Genomic DNA, 15,297 nt, shown 5'->3' on the forward strand with positions numbered 1-15,297 from the left:
CATCCCTGTCAACCCTCTCTAAGTTAGAGACATTCCCCCGAGGAGGACTTTTGTGTGTCTGGCAGACAGAAAAAGAATCCTCCGCTGGGGACACAGTTCCAAACTGGCAGGACACGCGAGTGTCTGTAAGACACGAGACTTGATCGCTCATCAGTTCTGGTGGCCCACGCTGCCCAAATACATCACTGACTTTGTCAGCAAATAAAGTTGCCCACTCCAAACCAGCGGGCCTGTGCCCGATGCCCCCTAGCAACATATTGCTATGGTCTTTGTCACGGACCTGCCGCCCTCTGTGGGATGTAGTGTGGTCTGGCTGGTGGTGGACTGATTTTCGAAGATGGCTCACTTTGTTCCACTGACCGGTCTACCTTCTGCATCTCAACTGGCCGCCCTCTTCATCCAAAACATCTTCCGCCTGCACAGCTTGCCTAGGCATATTTTGTCTGATCGGGGGGTTCAGTTCACCTCGAAGTTCGGAGAGCCCTCGGCGGACTCCTCGTTGTGAAGTTGGACTTTTCCTCAGCCTACCATCCCCAGTCCAATGGTCAAGTCGAGAGGATTAATCAGATTATGGAGAGCTATCTGCGGCACTTTATCTCCAGGCAGCATGATGACTGGGTGCAGCTGCTTCTGTGGGCTGAGTTCTCCTACAACAACCATACTAGTGAGTCCACCACCTCCAGCCCATTCTTCATTGTCTACGGCCAACATCCACAAATACCTCTTCCTGTTTCCACTATGTCCCAGTTGCCTGCAGCTGACTCTACTTTCAGGGACTTTCTACAAATATGGAAGCAGACCCGATCTTCTATTCTGCTGGCAGTCGACCGCAAGAAGAGAATGGCAGACAAAAGAAGACGAGAGCCTCCTCAGTTTCTTCCTGGCACTAAGGTCTGGCTGTCTTCTATGAATATCCGGCTGAGGGTGCCTCGTGGCATCCCCCTCCTGGGAGACACCGGCACTCACTTCCTCATGACAATGGCTCCCACAGGGTGCGCAAGGCCCTAAAGGGCCAGTACGCGCACATTGCAGATTAGCTGCAATTAGCCCAGAATGCCTCTGGACTATAAAAGGGGCTCTGCCCTTTTAATCATTGCCTAAGCGTTGTTGTGTTACCCTAGTTTGTCCTTGGAAATTGTCTCCTAAGTGTTTTCCAGTTCCCAGTGTTTACCGTTCCTGCCGCCTGTACCCTGTATCCCGTGCCCACCGTGCTTCTGTGTCGCACCCCACTGGGTGTCTATCTACCAGTGGAGCCTCATCTTAGCCTGAAACCCCCGCTACTGTCTACATTGCCTCAGGTACCCTTTCAGAACTATAGACATTGCATATATACCTGTTTGGCCAGCTGCCATCACGCTACGCAGTACGGCCCAGTGGGTCCACACCCCGTGCTGTGACAGTACGCTCAGGCCATGGACCCCGCTGGTCAATTCAAGGGTCTGTCCCATTCCCAAGCCATGCAAGCGGACCTGCAGGACCTGCGAACATGACAGGATCAACTCCTCGTGGCAGTAAACTCCATGGCACTACAGCTAGGGGCACTAGCTGCTTCCTCCTCTGCTCCTGTTCCAGATTCTCCGGCTGATCCTCCTGCTACACCTCCTGTCAGCACCAGTTCTGATCCTCGGTTCTCGCTGCCACTACCGCCTCGTTTTAACTGAGATGCAAGCGCATGCAGGGAATTTCTCAACCAGTGTCATAGCCACTTCACCTTGCATGCCAGAGCATTTCCCTCTGACGGCGCCAGAATCACCTTCACTGTTTCCCTGCTTGCCGGCAAAGCCCTGGCGTGGGCAAACACTATCTGGGAACGACAGGGACCCGAGACTTCCAGGGGTTCCTGCGGTTATTCTGCACTGTGTTTGAGGAGCCTGGACGAGTCTCATCGGCAGCTACCTCTCTACTGAACCTTCGCTAGAAGGACACCTCCGTGGGCGAGTACACCATCCAGTTCCGGACCCTGGCAGGTGAGCTGTCCTGGAACAACGAGGCATTTGTAGCTTCCTTCTGACATGGACTTTCATCTGAGATCAAGGACGAACTGGCTGCTCGTGATCTACCACCTACCTTGGACGACCGAATTCTACTTGCTACCCGGGTTGATATGAGGCTCAGAGAAAGATCCCAAGAGGTTCTTCGAGAGAGAAGGCTTCCTAGCTTGGCTCCCCACTTCCAGCAACCCCTCTTGTCCTCATCTGTTGCTCCATCCGAGGTCCCTATGCAAGTGGATCGACTTAGACTATCTGTCCAGGAGAAACAGCGCAGGCGCACTTCTGGACTTTGTCTATATTGCGGCCTCGCTGGCCATGTCGTGCGTCTGTGTCCCCAGAAGCCAAAAAACTCCAACACCTAGGATTGGTTGGCAGACAAACCTGGGCGACACAGCATTTGACAGAGAACTCTAATCCAAGCTGTCTATCCCTGTGTCTATTGTCGCTGGCGAGAGGACCCACCTGGCCTCTGCCTTTCTGGACTCTGGCTCCACAGCCAATTTTATACCCGGAGACCTTGTGGATCTTCTTCACTTGCCCACTACTCTTCTGGAGAAGCCGTTGATCATTGCCTCAGTAGATGGACTGCCGCTGCCCGACCCAATATTGTCTGTGACCAAACCGCTGAGGCTTCAAGTGGGAGCCCTTCATTCTTATCTCATCTCCTTTTTTGTCCTGCCCAAGGCCATCAACCCCGTGCTGCTGGGTTTGCCTTGACTCCGTCTACACGCCCCAGTCTTGGATTGGAACTCCAGAGAGGTTCTCCAATGGGGTCCCAACTGCCTCAACCGCTGTCAGGGGCATATCCATGTGGTTCAGCCTCCTCCGCATCAGTCATTGGCAGGGTTGCCCTCTTGCTATTCTCAGTTCTCGGATGTCTTCAACAAGAAGGAGGCAGATACGTTGCCCCCACACCGGGAGTATGATTGTCCTATTGACGTGGTCCCCGATTTATCTCTTCCTCGCAGTAGAGTATACCTTCTCTCCTTACCTGAGACCCAGTCAATGTCTGCCTATATCAAGGAGAATTTAGAGAGGGGCTTTATACGCAAATCTTCATCCCCGGCCGGGGCCGGGTTTTTCTTTGTTAAAAAGAAGGATGGATCTCTCCGACCCTGCATTGACTACCGGGGTCTCAACCAGATCATGGTAAAGAACAGATACCCGTTGCCTTTAATCTCTGAACTGTTTGATCGCGTACGGGGAGCAATTTTTTTTACAAACTAGACCTGCGGTGGGCCTACAATCTAATCTGGATTAATCAGGGTGACGAATGGAAGATGGCATTTAATACTCGTGATGGGCACTACGAATACCTGGTTATGCACTTCGGCCTGTGTAAAGGCCCCGCGGTCTTTCAAGAGTTTGTCAATGACATGTTCCGTGATCTTTGTGTTGTGGTGTATCTCGATGACATTTTGATTTTTTCCCCAGATCCAGCGACTCATCAGAGACATGTCCGCCAAGTTTAGCTTAGATTAAGGGAGAATCGCCTATATGCCAAGCTGGAGAAGTGCGTGTTCGAGAGAAAGTCTCTACCCTTCCTGGGCTACATCATCTCCGATCAGGGTCTCAAAATGGACCCTGAAAAGATAAAGGCTGTCTTGGAATGGCCACGCCCTCAAGGCTTAAAGGGAACCTGTCATCAGCATTTCACCTATTAAACCAGCAATACCTGGTGGTAGTGGGTGAAAAATCATTTTTATATAACCTATAATTGTCTTCTTTGTCAGCTCTGTAGCTTTAGTATTCAGTTTTTTAGTGTTCCCACACCGTGTGCTAATGAGCATAAAAGAGTCAAATCTTCGTTTGAAAAGAGTCAAGTCTTCGTTTGAAAAAAGAGTCATGTCTTCATTCCTCAAGTCTGTCCGAGTTTACCCCGCCTCCTTACTTTTGATTGACAGCTCCTCGCCACACAAAATCCTGAGCTTGAGCATTGATGTCCTATTCTGGTATGTGCGTACAACGGGACACCGGATTATTACGATAAATGGCGCGAAATGCTTGCAGACCGTTATTTAAAGTCGAAGGAGGAGTTTAGGAGAGGGGATAACGACAATTAACTTTTGATAGCAGCGGCCAGTGAAGGATAAGTAAAGTTCAATAGGTGAAATGCTGGTGGCAGGTTCCCTTTAAGGGCCATACAGCGCTTCCTGGGATTCGCCATCTTCTACCGGCTGTTCATCCCCAACTTCTCCACACTGACAGCTCCCATCTCTACCCTCGCCAAAAAGGGTATGAACACCAAGGTGTGCACTCCAGAAGCAGGGGCCGCCGTTCAAGTGCTCAAAGAAGGCCTTCACGTCAGCCTCAATCCTCCATCATCCGGATGTGTCTCTACAGTTTTTGTTGGAGGTGGACACCTCCTCTGTTGGTGCTGGCGCACTTCTGTTCCAGAGAGGCTCCAAAGGCAAGACTGTGGTATGTAGCTTAAACGAATAGAAGATATCGAGGCACTCACCAGACTTGCAACAAACTTTCTTTATTCAAAGATCTTGGTCAGGATGTGGAATTAGCCTACGGCCGTTTCACGTGCATACACGCTTTCTCAAGGCCCTGGCGTCACTTCCTTTACATGCCTTTTTATTCACAAATCAGTACAGATTGTTACGTAACAAAATACTAAAAGACAGGAAAATACACAATATACAATAGTGAATGATACACCATAGTTATGTCTAGCTAAAAAATAACAATATATTTATATTTATTCGTTACATTATTTTAAAACAAAAAGGTTTATGTTATAAAGGCACTTAGGTCATTTCGGTCATTAAGACCGAGAGGTCCTAGTGCCCCTGTCTGTGAGATTATTTCTGCCTCTTTTTGTAGTAGAGTTCTATGTCTATCTCCTTCAAACAATGACGGCTTAATGTGAACTATACCCACAAACCGCATATCTCGGGCGTTATTTTCATGCTTTTCCTGCATATGTCGTATCAACCTAGGGCATCCCTCACCTGTAATTAATGATCTGTATGTTCACGGAATCTTATATACATAGATTGTATCGTTTTTCCTATATAGAATCTACCACAGTTACAGATTATTGCATATACCACATATTGAGTTCTACAGGTTATCAGCTCATTAATTTCAAACGCACAGCCCCCTAAATTAAGGTTCCTAGTGCGGATAATGGAATTGCAATAATTGCATTGTCCACATTTGTAATTCCCTTTCGGTCCTATAGCTGATAGCCAGTTCTCAAAACGACCCCTAACCAATATGTCCTATAAATTTTTACATCTACGAAAATATACTATTGGTTTCCTAACTGTGACCTCCATTAATAATGGGCCATTCTCAACTAGGTGCCAATTCTTCCTAATGCTCGTACGGATCACATCACTCATTGGACTGCCCCAAAGGATAGAATTAACCTTTTATCCTCTTTAGCATTGAAATTTGTCCTCCTCTTTTTATTGTGTTGTAATAGAGATACCTGTTTATTCTTGCTTGCCTTGTTCAAAGCTTCCCCTACCAATTCTGACGGATATCCCTTAAAGGAACAGTGTCATCACAAATATTTTATTTATATGTTAAAGATGTTAGTGCCTTAATATAAACGTTTATTTTCATTTGTGTGTTTGTGTTTTACTGTTTCTTTTTTTCACACTTTTTTTTCCCTATGGGGGCTGCCATTTTTTGTTCCATTTCTGTGTGTGTCGATTAACGACACACACAGACATGGAACACGGCAGCCACAGTCCCATAGGGACTGCGAACGGCTCCCGTCCCATTGACTGCCGTGTACGGCGTCTGTGTGGGAACTGCGCATGCGCCGCTCCCACACAGTCCTATTCGAAATTGGCGCCGTCCGGCGCCATTTTCCTGTGGACCGGAAGTCGCGGCCGGACAGTGATATTACTACTTCCGGTCGCGGCTTCCGGACAAGTGCACATGGGACAGCGGCAGCAAAGGGAGCGGACGGGCCGCGGCGGCAGGAGCAGGTAAGCGATTTCAATGTATGTTAGTGTTTGTGTGTGTTTACTACTGCATGTAAACCTACTACACTGTGAGTTACCTCAAAAAATGGCGACACACAGTGTAGCAGGTTAAACCTTTCAAACCCCTCGTTTATCCCGGCACTAGCCAGGATAAAGGAGGGGGGGATGCTGAGCGCTCACTAGAGCGATAGCTTTTAACCCAATGTTGCAATGCTGCAATTTTGGGAACTAGCTCCAAACAGCTCCATCTAGTGACCAAAAATGGGTAGTATTATAAATTTTGAAAAATTTGAAAAAATTTATAATATTTCCTGACTCGCGAAAAAAATAAAAAAAATTTGAACAATGTTTAATCACCCACACACTAAATGTTTAAATTTAAAAAAAAAAACATGTTTTTGGGGCGACACCATGCCTTTAAGTTCTAACCTTTTTCTCATCTCATCTGCCCGTTCATAGAATGTCATATCACTGCTATTAATGCTTCTTAAACGTAAAAACTGAGCATATGGTAAGGATTGGGTTGCATGCTTCGGGTGATAACTATCATATCGTAGAAGTGTATTAGTGGCTGTAGGTTTACGATATCCTTTTGTCTGTACCACACCCCCTTCTATTGTTACATACACATCTAAGAATTCAATTTCCTGATTTCCAAACTTGTGTGTAAAACTCATGTTCATGGTATTTTTATTCAAATATTCTACAAATTCCAAAAATTCCTCCTGTGTACCAGACCACGCTATGAAAATGTCGTCTATGTAACGCAAGTATAGCTGCAAATGTATAGCATAAGGATTAGATAGGTTATAAATAATTTGTTCTTCAAGATCAGCTAAAAATAAATTAGCAAAGGTTGGGGCCACTGGGGTACCCATCGCCATTCCTGACTTTTGACGATACCCAATGTCATCAAACTGAAAAGAGTTATCACTTAACACATACTGCAGTGCTTCACAAATGAAATCAATAAACAGGGGATCACCTTTAGTGTAATTGGTGTCTAACTGCCTGTAAACCCGCATGCTGTGGGATACGGGTGTATAGGCTTTCGACGTCAATACTAGCTAATTTAAAGTCCTGTTGCCAACCAAAACCCATCAGAATTGACAGGAAATCCTGAGTATCCTGTAAATATGAGGGAATATTTTTTAATAATGGGCGCATAACCCAATCCAAGTAGCGTGAAAATGGCTCAGTAACTGACCCAATTCCTGCTACAATTGGACGTCCCGGAGGGACTTCAATAGATTTATGTACCTTTGGGATGAAATACCAATATGGTCTTTTTGGGAATGGAGTAATTAATTTTTCTGCAAAGCTTTCCGAGAAAAAGCCACCCTCAACTCCCTTTCTTAATAATGATCTCAGTAACCTTAAGTACAACAATGTTGGTTCTTGTTTAAAAATCTCATAAATCCTGTTATCATCTAATTGACGATGAGCTTCCTGTACATAATATTCTCTGGACAGCAGCACTATATTGCCTCCCTTGTCTGCCGGTTTTAAAATAACATTTTTATTAGAACTCAACCATTTCAATGCCTAACTTTCACCCACTGTTAAGTTGGGAATGGCTGATGGATAAATCAAACATTTTACATCACGCAAAACTTATTTTGGAAATACATCTAATTGTGTACCGGCAGGCAAGGGAGGGTTAAAAGTAGAGGCTATTTCACCCTGAAATTTCTCAGAGTTCTAAAACTGTTGTTCATAGTCTACTTCCTCCAATGGAACATCCATTAATACATGTAACATCTTTCTATCTTCAGCTGAAAATCTATCACTTAGGCTAAAACCTAAGGTACCTACAGTAACTTTCCTTTCCCCAATAGGAGGTATTTTTGTTGTGATATTATTTGAAAACACTCTATGTAAATTATGTGGTATGTGGCTACTACTCTAACTATTTTCTCCCGCAGAGCGCAACTACTCGATTAGGGATCAGGAGTTACTGGCCATCAAGCTGGCTCTGCAGGAGTGGAGACACCTATTAGAGGGTGCAGCTCATTCAATCCTGGTATTCACGGATCACAAGAACATCACCTATCTCCAGACGGCCCAACGGCTGAACCCTCATCAGGCCAGGTGGTCGCTGTTCTTCGCTCAGTTCCAGTTTGAGCTCCACTACTGCCCTGCCGACAAGAATGTGAGGGCCGATGCCTTGCCTAGGTCGTTCGAGACAGAGGACACTGTGGAGTCCCCACAGAATATCATTGACCCTTCCTGCATCATCTCTGTCAACCCTCTGCAAGTTAGAGACATTCCCCCGGTGAGAACCTTTGTGCGTATGGCAGACAGAGGAAGAATCCTCCACTGGGGACACAGTTCAAAGCTGGCAGGTCATGCGGGTGCCCGTAAGACCTGAGACCTAATTGCCCGTCAGTTCTGGTGGCCCACGCTGCCCAAAGACGTCACAGGTCTTATCTACTCCTGCACAGTGTGCGCAGCAAATAAAGTTGCCCACTCCAGACCAGCTGGTCTGCTCCAGACACTGCCTGTGCCCGATGCCCCCTGGCAACATATTGCTATAGACTTTGTCACGGACCTGCCTCCCTCTGCTGGATGCAGTACGGTCTGGGTGGTGGTGGATCGATTCTCCAAAATGGCTCATTTTGTTCCACTGACTGGTCTGCCTTCTGCTTCCTGATGGCCAGCCTCGTCATCCAACACATCTTCCGTCTGCACGTCTTGCCTCTGCATATTGTGTCGGATCGGGGGGTTCAGTTCACCTCAAGGTTCTGGAGAGCCCTCTACGGTCTCCTCGATGTGAAGTTGGACTTTTCCTCAGCCTACCATCCACAGTCCAATGGTCAAGTCGAGAGGATTAATCAGATTATGGAAAACTATCTGCGGCACTTTATCTCCGGGCAGCATGATGACTGGGTGCAGCTGCTTCCGTGGGCTGAGTTCTCCTACAACAACCATACTAGTGAGTCCACCACCTCCATCCCATTCTTCACTGTCTACGGCCAACATCCACAAATACCTCTTCTTGTTTCCACTATGTCCCAGGTGCCTGCAGCTGACTCTAGTTTCAGGGACTTTCTACATATATGGCAGCAGACCCGATCTTCTATTCTGCTGGTGGTCGACCGCATGAAGAGAAAGGCAGACAAAAGAAGACGAGAGCCTCCCCAGTTTCTTCCAGGCACTAAGGTCTGGCTGTCTTCTATGAATATCCAGCTGAAGGTGCCGGGCGGCATCCCCCTTCTGGGAGACGCCGGCACTCACTTCTTGATTCTGACAATGGCTCCCACAGGGTGCGCGCAGCCTTAAAGGGCCAGTACGAGCACATTGCAGATTAGCTGCAATTAGCCCAGAATGCCTCTGGACTATAAAAGGGGCTCTGCCCTCTCAATCATTGCCTAAGCGTTGTTGTGTTACCCTAGTTTGTCCTTGCAAATGGTCTCTTAAATGTTTTCCAGTTCCCAGTGTTTACCGTTCCTGCCGCCTGTACCCTGAATCCCGTGCTACCGTGCTTCTGTGCCTTAAAGAGTTAGAGTCGTGTTGTGCCATCTGCTGCATCTACTGTGTCGCACCCCGCCGGGTGCCTGTCTTCTGCCAGAGTCACATCTTAGGCTGAAACCACCGCTACTGTCTACATTGCCTCAGGTATCCTTTCAGAGCTATAGACATTGCATATATACCTGTTTGGCCAGCTGCCACACCCCGTGCCATGACAGTTATTATGTTTGTCTAAATTTATTGTGATAAATTTTCTTTACTACAGTTTTTTCGTACTAATATATAGAGTTACAGGTTTAGCGTCAGTTAGTTACGGGTGTTCAGTTACTTTTTTGCTGATGTTCGTTCACAAAATTTTAGATATGTAGCTTTGCAGTACTAGTTAAAATTTAGTGTAGTAAATTAATTTTATACTACAGTTCTTTTTCCTAATATTTAGCGAAAGGGTTAATTTGTTAGTGTCAGGTATTCAGAAAGTTTTTTTGCAGGATTGTATTAGCATCATTTTTTTTTTACTGAAGTTTGTTCAGTCAATTTTCAATACAAAATGTTTTAATTCTCCAAAATTTTTATATTTTAATTTTTTCTTCTATTTTTCTTTTCATTCCTTCTTCTATTGTTCCGAAAATTTTAAATACACGTGTAAAGGGGGTTTTACACTGGGCGATGATCGTGCAGACAAGCCTTCATATAACACTCATTGACGATAATTGCCCTGTGTAAACAGGGCAGCGATCAGCAGATGAACGAGCAGCAAACCTTGTCTGCTATTCGTATTGTTTTACAAAAGTAAAATATTATCGTTGTCGGCAGCACATCTCCCTGTCTACAGACACGCTGCCGACATGATAATAATGTATGGGAACGAGCGATCGGAGTAATGACCGCTAGTCCCCATCCATAGCTTCATGTGACAGGAGCCAATTAGCGCCGATCAATGATGTCTCGTTGATCGGCGCTCGCTGCATCGGCCTATTGTCAGCCGGTGTAAAAGGCCCTTAATATCAGAACACTCACAACCCCCTGTGTAAAAATAAATTTTGTATGCACGTGTTCAAACATTACACCCCTCCCCCCCCCATTTAAAAATGTTCCAATCATCCAATAGGGTCTATTTAGCAGAGGAGACATACAGTGGGAAAATAGAATTAACAATCAAAGAGAGCAGCTGCTATTCTGATATACATTTATTTTGCAAAAGCATATGTGAACATCAGACTCATGTAGTAGTGAAGGATATCATAAGTCTCTGTTATCATTTTTAAAGAAAACACTTCAGTCAGTAATGTGATTACTAGGATTTCCATAGAGATCAGGCAACCCTGGGTCTCAGATAAGCAGGCTGATCGCTCTGACTGCAAATGAGTCATGGTTTCCCATCAGCTTAGATATATGGTATGTCTAAGCTAATGTTCTGACATGTGATCACAAGGTCAATGTAACAAAAAATATAAATTAAAAAAATTGTGAACATAAATAAAAATAGATTGAAAAAGAAGCAAACCCGACAATAAACTATGGATTGTTGATTGGGTATATTTAGCGCAAGTCCCTTGAAGAGCAATTCTGCTTGCCCACCCAGATAGCTTAAATAAAATAATTTTCAAAAATGACCTCACCAAAACAAAGGTCAAAATACTGTCTATGTATGTGAATACACTAATTCCAACATCTTCCCCTCTCACCAAAGTGTTTGACTTAATTGGCCTATATCAATAGGGACTGGGTGGACATTCTAGTAACCCATCGATCAAAATACATGACTCTTTAGACTCACTATTGACAGATGGAGCTCTAGTAACTTACCAAGAATGGTGACATTACCCCAACCACACCTGCTGCATTATTCATCCTTAAAAATTGCACTCTCTCCATATCTCACAAAAGGATCTCTGAATAGACCTATGGCCAACTTTGAAACCTTCTTAGCACAATTCAAATATTCCCGTAAAGTTATTTCTCATATTTATCAATTACTGATTAACAGAGACATAACCCTTGAGAAGGTCATATATCCCGCTATGGGAAAGAGATCTGTCACTCACCTTAACTACAGAACATAGGGGTTCACACTTACCATCACATCGCATAAGAATCCAAGAAAATTATTTTAAACTTATATCATGGTGGTATACCACACCAGACTATACCACAACATTTATGGTTTCCTTCCATACCAGATACTTGTTAGAGATGTAATAGAAAAACAGGTTCTTTTATCCATATTTGGTGGTCATGTACACTACTTCACATCTACTCGGACTCTGTCATAACTCACATTAAAGATATTTGTCACATTTCCAACCCAATTCCTCCATCTACTATATTTTGAAATTTACCTATTAAAGATATGAAATGTTAAATACTTTTGTGTCATATTGTCTCTGGCTAACACGGTACTACACTATTTTTTACTGTACCTATTAAAGATATAAGCAAGAACATTAACTTGCTGATACTACATCTATTAGCTGGAGCCAAACTACTAGTTCCGCCACTCTGGAGATCGACGCAAATACCCTCTATTTCACAGTGGCTAAATAAAATAAAGCAAATCCTCCACACAGAGGAGACTGTCACAATCACCAACTGCTCTTTTTTCACTTTTCAACAATTTGGAAACCATGGCTCGAATATCTAATTAAACACAATTTCAAGAATTAAAAACCTACTGAAGAAACTGGCACAACTGAATAGCGACATATTCTTGCTAACCAGATGCAAAAAGGAGAATCTTATCCCCAAAGGCCTCATAATCAAGAACCCAACGGAATATACCTACAACACTCACTTTTCACAGAAACTTTGCTACAGATCATCTGAAAGACTGCAGAATCACTTTATTGGATTTTTTTAGAACAACAAAAGAACCATCCAAAATGAGATTAATTCCCTAAGTGATACAATACAAGGACCTGGATCAAGTCTAACCAAGCAAGTATTAAAGGAACTCTACAATAAATTACAAAATCAACTTATCATCTGCAAACAAAAGAAACTCCACAGACTAAGGAAGAAATCGGGTCTCAAAATACAAGAAGGAAAGCAAAATCCACATAACCATTTGGATATACCATCCTCTGTTGTAAACCTCTCTCAGTATGAACCAAGCAAAATGGAAATGAATGTTCTATCTAAAGGACTTACATTTTGTCCCACTAAACCACTTGACAGAGCCCAGTTTTGCAGTGACGTGGAGGAATACTTCCGCAGATTGCGGCTGAAAGAATTATTTTCTGACAAAACAGATATGACATCACAAGCCAGGATGGGAAAAGAAACATCAAGAAAGAAGAAGACGACAAACTGGATCCCACAACCTGGATACAATCAAACTCTGGATTACTACATAGACTGCTTCAGAAAAAAAGTTAAATCTGAGATCTTGGACCAACAACACAAAGTAACACACAATCTCAGTATGGGGGAAAGGAATGCAACAAAATCACTAAAATCCAACAGAGACATCATCATCAAACCAGCTGATAAAGGAGGCGCTGTAGTGATTCTGAATACATCCGATTATATCCAGGAGGCACACAGACAACTCTCAGACAGAAAATACTACACCCTGCTTAATGAAGACCCCACCAAACAATACACAGTAGAACTTGTCCATATCATCAATAATTTCAACGCTGTATCAGACAATTTAATGGACCTTATACCGGACAATCCCAGAATGGGAACATTCTACATGTTACCTAAAATACATAAAGAAGGCAATCCAGGGAGACCAATTATTTCAGGTGTTGGGACTTTAACTGAGAATATTTCTGGCTGGGTGGAAAATCTTCTAAAGCCCTTGGTGAGGTGCACACCCAGTTATGTCCAGGACACCACAGATGTCCTCTGCAAACTCTCAGCCCTAGGTCCACTACCAGAGGGAACAATATTGGCAACTATGGATGTGGAATATTTATATTCTAACATCCCCCATGAGGATGGCATAGCCGCATGCCAACACTTTCTTCAAAAGAACAATCTAGCGACAGAGCCAGCCCTACAACTGATCAGGTTCGTACTCCATCACAATTATTTTTTATTTGACAAAGACATATATCTGCAATGTATGGGAAGCGCTATGGGTAGCAAAATGTCACCACAATATGCTAACCTGTTCATGGCCAAACCAGAGGAAACGTTTTTATCAACCTGCGCAACTAAACCTCTAGCATATTTCCGGTACATTGATGACCTGCTGATAATCTGGACAGGCTCTGAACTTGAACTGCTTTCTTTCCATAAAAACTTCAACAAGTTCCATCCTACCATCAAACTCACTCTCAACTACTCTACATCTCAAATACATTTTCTGGACATGACCATATACATGAGAGACAATACCATACAAACAACAATCTACCATAAACCTACAGGCCGTCCAGCATATCTGAGATGGAACAGCTTCCATCCGAGACACATAAAGAAATCCATCATCTACAGCCAGGCTCTGCGATACATACAGATCTGTTCAGACTGTGAAGACACAAAACAACACCTGCTATCACTGAGGAATACATTCTTACAACAGGGATACCATCCAAGGATTATAGATGATCAGATCTACAGAGCAACAAGAATTCCAAGGAGCAATCTTCTGGAGTACAAAAAGAAGGAAGACAACAGCAGGGTGCCCCTAGTGGTCATATACAACCCCCAAATGAACATCTTGAGGAAAATTGCTGCTGATCTCCAACCTATATTTAACAAAGACAATAAACTGAAGGAAATATTCCCAGATTTACCACTCCTTGCCTACAAACAGCCACCAAACCTAAGGAATCTCCTGGTCAGAAGTGCCCTCTCACCACCATCAGAGACTGGCACTTTTCCTTGCAACAGTAGAAAATGCAAGACCTGTACCAACATCTGGTCATCAAACACCATCTAGATACCAAACACGCAGCAGGACTATAAAATCACTGGCACGTTCTCCTGTACATCCTCCAATGTAGTGTACATGATCCTGTGTACAAGGTGCATCAATAAAGGAATCTACATTGAAGAAACAATACAAAAACTACAAACCAGGATGAATCTTCACAGACATACAATAAAACAGGAGGTGGATACACCTGTGGGAAAACATTTCTCTGGACCTGATCACAGTTTTGCAGATTTAAAGGTACTCATTCTGAAGGGTCATTTTAAAAACAACAGAGAAAGAATAATTTGGGAATTCAAGATGATGATAAAATTCCAGTCATTGGCGCAAGGCCTCAATCTAACACCAGGATTTATGAGCCACTACATGGACACATTTCACATCCCCCATCAGACTGACTCCAGATGCCTTAACTCCTAAGTCATCACCCCTATAACCTCAGTTTTATTGCCCGGGCTTATCTTAATGATATATCACTTCATGTACTAATTGTCTTTGTGTAACATCTAAATGTTGTGCTTTTTTCTAAGTCATTCATTTGTAAACTGCCTGAAGAAGGAGCCTCTGCGCTCTGAAAGCCGCATATAGAACTTTTATGGTTAGCCAATAAAGGTATCATACCTACTATACTTTTGTCTTTTTTGACACAAAAGTATTTAACATTTCATAAGAATTATTTTCAGATTCTTAGAAGTTGTTATATCTTATTGCAATTATAGTCTATCCCATGACATATTAACATAGAATTACTCTGATAATACTATTACTATATTTAAGCAACATGTATCTCACCTACCCACCTCTTTCTGAACATCCCCCACCATCCATTTTCTCTTTCTCCTTTCCTTTATTGGCTAGATTAGTTTTTATACATCAAAAATATATTGTTATTCCCAATTGTACATTTTTGGACTTACTATCAAGGTACTAGTGTAGTCATAATTTATACTTTCTAATTGTATACTTTGTACACCGGTGTGCTATTATACAACATTTT

The sequence above is a fragment of the Rhinoderma darwinii genome, chromosome 1 (assembly GCF_050947455.1).
Source record: "Rhinoderma darwinii isolate aRhiDar2 chromosome 1, aRhiDar2.hap1, whole genome shotgun sequence".
Lineage (NCBI taxonomy): Eukaryota > Metazoa > Chordata > Amphibia > Anura > Rhinodermatidae > Rhinoderma > Rhinoderma darwinii.